This window comes from Stigmatopora argus, unplaced genomic scaffold (genome assembly GCF_051989625.1).
Source record: "Stigmatopora argus isolate UIUO_Sarg unplaced genomic scaffold, RoL_Sarg_1.0 HiC_scaffold_26, whole genome shotgun sequence".
Classification (NCBI taxonomy): Eukaryota; Metazoa; Chordata; class Actinopteri; order Syngnathiformes; family Syngnathidae; genus Stigmatopora; species Stigmatopora argus.
The window spans coordinates 140,115-150,892 of NW_027520040.1; positions in this window are offsets into that span (position 1 = coordinate 140,115).

The following is a 10,778-nucleotide window of genomic DNA, read 5'->3' on the forward strand; positions in this document are numbered from 1 at the left end:
CCAATTCAAGTAAGTTATTCATTTGGCATCATTCGAATGGATAGAAATCAAGTTTTAATGAAAATTATCATACTCGGCCAAAACATGCTTTTCAGCCCCTGAAAAGCACATTTTGGCCATAAAAACTGAATATGTCCCCTGCAACCAAACGAACTGTCGGAGACACAAATCTACAATGGACATAGTGTAAAATGGTCCAATTCAAGTAAGTTATTCATTTGGCATCATTCGAATGGATAGAAATCAAGTTTTAATGAAAATTATCATACTCTGCCAAAACATGCTTTTCAGCCCCTGAAAAGCACATTTTGGCCATAAAAACTGAATATGTCCCCTGCAACCAAACAAACTGTCAGAGACACAAATCTACAATGGACATAGTGTAAAATGGTCCAATTCAAGTAAATTATTCATTTGGCATCATTCGAAGTGATAGAAATCAAGTTTTAATGAAAATTATCATACTCGGCCAAAACATGCTTTTCAGCCCCTGAAAAGCACATTTTGGCCATAAAAACTGAAAATGTCCCCTGCAACCAAACGAACTGTCGGAGACACAAATCTACAATGGACATAGTGTAAAATGGTCCAATTCAAGTAAGTTATTCATTTGGCATCATTCGAAGTGATAGAAATTAAGTTTTAATGAAAATTATCATACTCTGCCAAAACATGCTTTTCAGCCTCTGAAAAGCACATTTTGGCCATAAAAACTGAAAATGTCCCCTGCAACCAAACGAACTGTCGGAGACACAAATCTACAATGGACATAGTGTAAAATGGTCCAATTCAAGTAAGTTATTCATTTGGCATCATTCGAATGGATAGAAATCAAGTTTTAATGAAAATTATCATATTCTGCCAAAACGTGCTTTTCAGCCCCTGAAAAGCACATTTTGGCCATAAAAACTGAATATGTCCCCTGCAACCAAATGAACTGTCAGAGACACAAATCTTCAATGGACATAGTGTAAAATGGTCCAATTCAAGTAAGTTATTCATTTGGCATCATTCGAATGGATAGAAATCAAGTTTTAATGAAAATTATCATACTCGGCCAAAACATGCTTTTCAGCCCCTGAAAAGCACATTTTGGCCTTAAAAACTGAATATGTCCCCTGCAACCAAACGAACTGTCGGAGACACAAATCTACAATGGACATAGTGTAAAATGGTCCAATTCAAGTAAGTTATTCATTTGGCATCAATCGAAGTGATAGAAATCAAGTTTTAATGAAAATTATCAAACTCGGCCAAAACATGCTTTTCAGCCCCTGAAAAGCACATTTTGGCCATAAAAACTGAATATGTCCCCTGCAACCAAACGAACTGTCGGAGACACAAATCTACAATGGACATAGTGTAAAATGGTCCAATTCAAGTAAGTTATTCATTTGGCATCATTCGAATGGATAGAAATCAAGTTTTAATGAAAATTATCATACTCTGCCAAAACATGCTTTTCAGCCCCTGAAAAGCACATTTTGGCCATAAAAACTGAATATGTCCCCTGCAACCAAACAAACTGTCAGAGACACAAATCTACAATGGACATAGTGTAAAATGGTCCAATTCAAGTAAATTATTCATTTGGCATCATTCGAAGTGATAGAAATCAAGTTTTAATGAAAATTATCATACTCGGCCAAAACATGCTTTTCAGCCCCTGAAAAGCACATTTTGGCCATAAAAACTGAAAATGTCCCCTGCAACCAAACGAACTGTCGGAGACACAAATCTACAATGGACATAGTGTAAAATGGTCCAATTCAAGTAAGTTATTCATTTGGCATCATTCGAATGGATAGAAATCAAGTTTTAATGAAAATTATCATACTCTGCCAAAACATGCTTTTCAGCCCCTGAAAAGCACATTTTGGCCATAAAAACTGAATATGTCCCCTGCAACCAAACAAACTGTCAGAGACACAAATCTACAATGGACATAGTGTAAAATGGTCCAATTCAAGTAAATTATTCATTTGGCATCATTCGAAGTGATAGAAATCAAGTTTTAATGAAAATTATCATACTCGGCCAAAACATGCTTTTCAGCCCCTGAAAAGCACATTTTGGCCATAAAAACTGAAAATGTCCCCTGCAACCAAACGAACTGTCGGAGACACAAATCTACAATGGACATAGTGTAAAATGGTCCAATTCAAGTAAGTTATTCATTTGGCATCATTCGAAGTGATAGAAATTAAGTTTTAATGAAAATTATCATACTCTGCCAAAACATGCTTTTCAGCCTCTGAAAAGCACATTTTGGCCATAAAAACTGAAAATGTCCCCTGCAACCAAACGAACTGTCGGAGACACAAATCTACAATGGACATAGTGTAAAATGGTCCAATTCAAGTAAGTTATTCATTTGGCATCATTCGAATGGATAGAAATCAAGTTTTAATGAAAATTATCATATTCTGCCAAAACGTGCTTTTCAGCCCCTGAAAAGCACATTTTGGCCATAAAAACTGAATATGTCCCCTGCAACCAAATGAACTGTCAGAGACACAAATCTTCAATGGACATAGTGTAAAATGGTCCAATTCAAGTAAGTTATTCATTTGGCATCATTCGAATGGATAGAAATCAAGTTTTAATGAAAATTATCATACTCGGCCAAAACATGCTTTTCAGCCCCTGAAAAGCACATTTTGGCCTTAAAAACTGAATATGTCCCCTGCAACCAAACGAACTGTCGGAGACACAAATCTACAATGGACATAGTGTAAAATGGTCCAATTCAAGTAAGTTATTCATTTGGCATCAATCGAAGTGATAGAAATCAAGTTTTAATGAAAATTATCAAACTCGGCCAAAACATGCTTTTCAGCCCCTGAAAAGCACATTTTGGCCATAAAAACTGAATATGTCCCCTGCAACCAAACGAACTGTCGGAGACACAAATCTACAATGGACATAGTGTAAAATGGTCCAATTCAAGTAAGTTATTCATTTGGCATCATTCGAATGGATAGAAATCAAGTTTTAATGAAAATTATCATACTCTGCCAAAACATGCTTTTCAGCCCCTGAAAAGCACATTTTGGCCATAAAAACTGAATATGTCCCCTGCAACCAAACAAACTGTCAGAGACACAAATCTACAATGGACATAGTGTAAAATGGTCCAATTCAAGTAAATTATTCATTTGGCATCATTCGAAGTGATAGAAATCAAGTTTTAATGAAAATTATCATACTCGGCCAAAACATGCTTTTCAGCCCCTGAAAAGCACATTTTGGCCATAAAAACTGAAAATGTCCCCTGCAACCAAACGAACTGTCGGAGACACAAATCTACAATGGACATAGTGTAAAATGGTCCAATTCAAGTAAGTTATTCATTTGGCATCAATCGAAGTGATAGAAATCAAGTTTTAATGAAAATTATCAAACTCGGCCAAAACATGCTTTTCAGCCCCTGAAAAGCACATTTTGGCCATAAAAACTGAATATGTCCCCTGCAACCAAACGAACTGTCAGAGACACAAATCTACAATGGACATAGTGTAAAATGGTCCAATTCAAGTAAGTTATTCATTTGGCATCATTCGAAGTGATAGAAATTAAGTTTTAATGAAAATTATCATACTCTGCCAAAACATGCTTTTCAGCCTCTGAAAAGCACATTTTGGCCATAAAAACTGAAAATGTCCCCTGCAACCAAACGAACTGTCGGAGACACAAATCTACAATGGACATAGTGTAAAATGGTCCAATTCAAGTAAGTTATTCATTTGGCATCATTCGAATGGATAGAAATCAAGTTTTAATGAAAATTATCATATTCTGCCAAAACGTGCTTTTCAGCCCCTGAAAAGCACATTTTGGCCATAAAAACTGAATATGTCCCCTGCAACCAAACGAACTGTCAGAGACACAAATCTACAATGGACATAGTGTAAAATTGTCCAATTCAAGTAAGTTATTCATTTGGCATCATTCGAATGGATAGAAATCAAGTTTTAATGAAAATTATCATACTCGGCCAAAACATGCTTTTCAGCCCCTGAAAAGCACATTTTGGCCATAAAAACTGAATATGTCCCCTGCAACCAAACGAACTGTCGGAGACACAAATCTACAATGGACATAGTGTAAAATGGTCCAATTCAAGTAAGTTATTCATTTGGCATCATTCGAATGGATAGAAATCAAGTTTTAATGAAAATTATCATATTCTGCCAAAACGTGCTTTTCAGCCCCTGAAAAGCACATTTTGGCCATAAAAACTGAATATGTCCCCTGCAACCAAATGAACTGTCAGAGACACAAATCTACAATGGACATAGTGTAAAATGGTCCAATTCAAGTAAGTTATTCATTTGGCATCATTCGAATGGATAGAAATCAAGTTTTAATGAAAATTATCATACTCGGCCAAAACATGCTTTTCAGCCCCTGAAAAGCACATTTTGGCCTTAAAAACTGAATATGTCCCCTGCAACCAAACGAACTGTCGGAGACACAAATCTACAATGGACATAGTGTAAAATGGTCCAATTCAAGTAAGTTATTCATTTGGCATCAATCGAAGTGATAGAAATCAAGTTTTAATGAAAATTATCAAACTCGGCCAAAACATGCTTTTCAGCCCCTGAAAAGCACATTTTGCCCATAAAAACTGAATATGTTCCCTGCAACCAAATGAACTGTCAGAGACACAAATCCACAATGGACATAGTGTAAAATGGTCCAATTCAAGTGAATTATTCATTTGGCATCATTCGAAGTGATAGAAATCAAGTTTTAATGAAAATTATCATATTCTGCCAAAACGTGCTTTTCAGCCCCTGAAAGCACATTTTGGCCATAAAAACTGAATATGTCCCCTGCAACCAAACGAACTGTCAGAGACACAAATCTACAATGGACATAGTGTAAAATGGTCCAATTCAAGTAAGTTATTCATTTGGCATCATTCGAATGGATAGAAATCAAGTTTTAATGAAAATTATCATACTCGGCCAAAACATGCTTTTCAGCCCCTGAAAAGCACATTTTGGCCATAAAAACTGAATATGTCCCCTGCAACCAAACGAACTGTCGGAGACACAAATCTACAATGGACATAGTGTAAAATGGTCCAATTCAAGTAAGTTATTCATTTGGCATCATTCGAATGGATAGAAATCAAGTTTTAATGAAAATTATCATACTCTGCCAAAACATGCTTTTCAGCCCCTGAAAAGCACATTTTGGCCATAAAAACTGAATATGTCCCCTGCAACCAAACAAACTGTCAGAGACACAAATCTACAATGGACATAGTGTAAAATGGTCCAATTCAAGTAAATTATTCATTTGGCATCATTCGAAGTGATAGAAATCAAGTTTTAATGAAAATTATCATACTCGGCCAAAACATGCTTTTCAGCCCCTGAAAAGCACATTTTGGCCATAAAAACTGAAAATGTCCCCTGCAACCAAACGAACTGTCGGAGACACAAATCTACAATGGACATAGTGTAAAATGGTCCAATTCAAGTAAGTTATTCATCTGGCATCATTCGAAGTGATAGAAATTAAGTTTTAATGAAAATTATCATACTCTGCCAAAACATGCTTTTCAGCCTCTGAAAAGCACATTTTGGCCATAAAAACTGAAAATGTCCCCTGCAACCAAACGAACTGTCGGAGACACAAATCTACAATGGACATAGTGTAAAATGGTCCAATTCAAGTAAGTTATTCATTTGGCATCATTCGAATGGATAGAAATCAAGTTTTAATGAAAATTATCATATTCTGCCAAAACGTGCTTTTCAGCCCCTGAAAAGCACATTTTGGCCATAAAAACTGAATATGTCCCCTGCAACCAAATGAACTGTCAGAGACACAAATCTACAATGGACATAGTGTAAAATGGTCCAATTCAAGTAAGTTATTCATTTGGCATCATTCAAATGGATAGAAATCAAGTTTTAATGAAAATTATCATACTCGGCCAAAACATGCTTTTCAGCCCCTGAAAAGCACATTTTGGCCTTAAAAACTGAATATGTCCCCTGCAACCAAACGAACTGTCGGAGACACAAATCTACAATGGACATAGTGTAAAATGGTCCAATTCAAGTAAGTTATTCATTTGGCATCAATCGAAGTGATAGAAATCAAGTTTTAATGAAAATTATCAAACTCGGCCAAAACATGCTTTTCAGCCCCTGAAAAGCACATTTTGGCCATAAAAACTGAATATGTCCCCTGCAACCAAATGAACTGTCAGAGACACAAATCTACAATGGACATAGTGTAAAATGGTCCAATTCAAGTAAATTATTCATTTGGCATCATTCGAAGTGATAGAAATCAAGTTTTAATGAAAATTATCATATTCTGCCAAAACGTGCTTTTCAGCCCCTGAAAAGCACATTTTGGCCATAAAAACTGAATATGTCCCCTGCAACCAAATGAACTGTCAGAGACACAAATCTACAATGGACATAGTGTAAAATGGTCCAATTCAAGTAAATTATTCATTTGGCATCATTCGAAGTGATAGAAATCAAGTTTTAATGAAAATTATCAAACTCGGCCAAAATGTGCTTTTCAGGGGCTGAAAAGCACATTTTGGCCATAAAAACTGAAAATGTCCCCTGCAACCAAACAAACTGTCGGAGACACAAATCTACAATGGACATAGTGTAAAATGGTCCAATTCAAGTAAGTTATTCATTTGGCATCATTCGAAGTGATAGAAATTAAGTTTTAATGAAAATTATCATACTCGGCCAAAACATGCTTTTCAGCCTCTGAAAAGCACATTTTGGCCATAAAAACTGAATATGTCCCCTGCAACCAAACGAACTGTCAGAGACACAAATCTACAATGGACATAGTGTAAAATGGTCCAATTCAAGTAAGTTATTCATTTGGCATCATTCGAATGGATAGAAATCAAGTTTTAATGAAAATTATCATACTCGGCCAAAACATGCTTTTCAGCCCCTGAAAAGCACATTTTGGCCATAAAAACTGAATATGTCCCCTGCAACCAAACAAACTGTCAGAGACACAAATCTACAATGGACATAGTGTAAAATGGTCCAATTCAAGTAAATTATTCATTTGGCATCATTCGAAGTGATAGAAATCAAGTTTTAATGAAAATTATCATACTCGGCCAAAACATGCTTTTCAGCCCCTGAAAAGCACATTTTGGCCATAAAAACTGAAAATGTCCCCTGCAACCAAACGAACTGTCGGAGACACAAATCTACAATGGACATAGTGTAAAATGGTCCAATTCAAGTAAGTTATTCATTTGGCATCAATCGAAGTGATAGAAATCAAGTTTTAATGAAAATTATCAAACTCGGCCAAAACATGCTTTTCAGCCCCTGAAAAGCACATTTTGGCCATAAAAACTGAATATGTCCCCTGCAACCAAACGAACTGTCGGAGACACAAATCTACAATGGACATAGTGTAAAATGGTCCAATTCAAGTAAGTTATTCATTTGGCATCATTCGAATGGATAGAAATCAAGTTTTAATGAAAATTATCATACTCTGCCAAAACATGCTTTTCAGCCCCTGAAAAGCACATTTTGGCCATAAAAACTGAATATGTCCCCTGCAACCAAACAAACTGTCAGAGACACAAATCTACAATGGACATAGTGTAAAATGGTCCAATTCAAGTAAATTATTCATTTGGCATCATTCGAAGTGATAGAAATCAAGTTTTAATGAAAATTATCATACTCGGCCAAAACATGCTTTTCAGCCCCTGAAAAGCACATTTTGGCCATAAAAACTGAAAATGTCCCCTGCAACCAAACGAACTGTCGGAGACACAAATCTACAATGGACATAGTGTAAAATGGTCCAATTCAAGTAAGTTATTCATTTGGCATCAATCGAAGTGATAGAAATCAAGTTTTAATGAAAATTATCAAACTCGGCCAAAACATGCTTTTCAGCCCCTGAAAAGCACATTTTGGCCATAAAAACTGAATATGTCCCCTGCAACCAAACGAACTGTCAGAGACACAAATCTACAATGGACATAGTGTAAAATGGTCCAATTCAAGTAAGTTATTCATTTGGCATCATTCGAAGTGATAGAAATTAAGTTTTAATGAAAATTATCATACTCTGCCAAAACATGCTTTTCAGCCTCTGAAAAGCACATTTTGGCCATAAAAACTGAAAATGTCCCCTGCAACCAAACGAACTGTCGGAGACACAAATCTACAATGGACATAGTGTAAAATGGTCCAATTCAAGTAAGTTATTCATTTGGCATCATTCGAATGGATAGAAATCAAGTTTTAATGAAAATTATCATATTCTGCCAAAACGTGCTTTTCAGCCCCTGAAAAGCACATTTTGGCCATAAAAACTGAATATGTCCCCTGCAACCAAACGAACTGTCAGAGACACAACTCTACAATGGACATAGTGTAAAATTGTCCAATTCAAGTAAGTTATTCATTTGGCATCATTCGAATGGATAGAAATCAAGTTTTAATGAAAATTATCATACTCTGCCAAAACATGCTTTTCAGCCTCTGAAAAGCACATTTTGGCCATAAAAACTGAAAATGTCCCCTGCAACCAAACGAACTGTCGGAGACACAAATCTACAATGGACATAGTGTAAAATGGTCCAATTCAAGTAAGTTATTCATTTGGCATCATTCGAATGGATAGAAATCAAGTTTTAATGAAAATTATCATATTCTGCCAAAACGTGCTTTTCAGCCCCTGAAAAGCACATTTTGGCCATAAAAACTGAATATGTCCCCTGCAACCAAATGAACTGTCAGAGACACAAATCTACAATGGACATAGTGTAAAATGGTCCAATTCAAGTAAGTTATTCATTTGGCATCATTCGAATGGATAGAAATCAAGTTTTAATGAAAATTATCATACTCGGCCAAAACATGCTTTTCAGCCCCTGAAAAGCACATTTTGGCCTTAAAAACTGAATATGTCCCCTGCAACCAAACGAACTGTATGAGACACAAATCTACAATGGACATAGTGTAAAATGGTCCAATTCAAGTAAGATATTCATTTGGCATCATTCGAATGGATAGAAATCAAGTTTTAATGAAAATTATCATATTCTGCCAAAACGTGCTTTTCAGCCCCTGAAAAGCACATTTTGGCCATAAAAACTGAATATGTCCCCTGCAACCAAATGAACTGTCAGAGACACAAATCTACAATGGACATAGTGTAAAATGGTCCAATTCAAGTAAGTTATTCATTTGGCATCATTCGAATGGATAGAAATCAAGTTTTAATGAAAATTATCATACTCGGCCAAAACATGCTTTTCAGCCTCTGAAAAGCACATTTTGGCCATAAAAACTGAAAATGTCCCCTGCAACCAAACAAACTGTCAGAGACACAAATCTACAATGGACATAGTGTAAAATGGTCCAATTCAAGTAAATTATTCATTTGGCATCATTCGAAGTGATAGAAATCAAGTTTTAATGAAAATTATCATACTCGGCCAAAACATGCTTTTCAGCCCCTGAAAAGCACATTTTGGCCATAAAAACTGAAAATGTCCCCTGCAACCAAACGAACTGTCGGAGACACAAATCTACAATGGACATAGTGTAAAATGGTCCAATTCAAGTAAGTTATTCATTTGGCATCAATCGAAGTGATAGAAATCAAGTTTTAATGAAAATTATCAAACTCGGCCAAAACATGCTTTTCAGCCCCTGAAAAGCACATTTTGGCCATAAAAACTGAATATGTCCCCTGCAACCAAACGAACTGTCAGAGACACAAATCTACAATGGACATAGTGTAAAATGGTCCAATTCAAGTAAGTTATTCATTTGGCATCATTCGAAGTGATAGAAATTAAGTTTTAATGAAAATTATCATACTCTGCCAAAACATGCTTTTCAGCCTCTGAAAAGCACATTTTGGCCATAAAAACTGAAAATGTCCCCTGCAACCAAACGAACTGTCGGAGACACAAATCTACAATGGACATAGTGTAAAATGGTCCAATTCAAGTAAATTATTCATTTGGCATCATTCGAAGTGATAGAAATCAAGTTTTAATGAAAATTATCATACTCGGCCAAAACATGCTTTTCAGCCCCTGAAAAGCACATTTTGGCCATAAAAACTGAAAATGTCCCCTGCAACCAAACGAACTGTCGGAGACACAAATCTACAATGGACATAGTGTAAAATGGTCCAATTCAAGTAAGTTATTCATTTGGCATCAATCGAAGTGATAGAAATCAAGTTTTAATGAAAATTATCAAACTCGGCCAAAACATGCTTTTCAGTCTCTGAAAAGCACATTTTGGCCATAAAAACTGAAAATGTCCCCTGCAACCAAACGAACTGTCAGAGACACAAATCTACAATGGACATAGTGTAAAATGGTCCAATTCAAGTAAATTATTCATTTGGCATCATTCGAAGTGATAGAAATCAAGTTTTAATGAAAATTATCATACTCGGGCAAAACATGCTTTTCAGCCCCTGAAAAGCACATTTTGGCCATAAAAACTGAAAATGTCCCCTGCAACCAAACGAACTGTCGGAGACACAAATCTACAATGGACATAGTGTAAAATGGTCCAATTCAAGTAAGTTATTCATTTGGCATCAATCGAAGTGATAGAAATCAAGTTTTAATGAAAATTATCAAACTCGGCCAAAACATGCTTTTCAGCCTCTGAAAAGCACATTTTGGCCATAAAAACTGAAAATGTCCCCTGCAACCAAACGAACTGTCGGAGACACAAATCTACAATGGACATAGTGTAAAATGG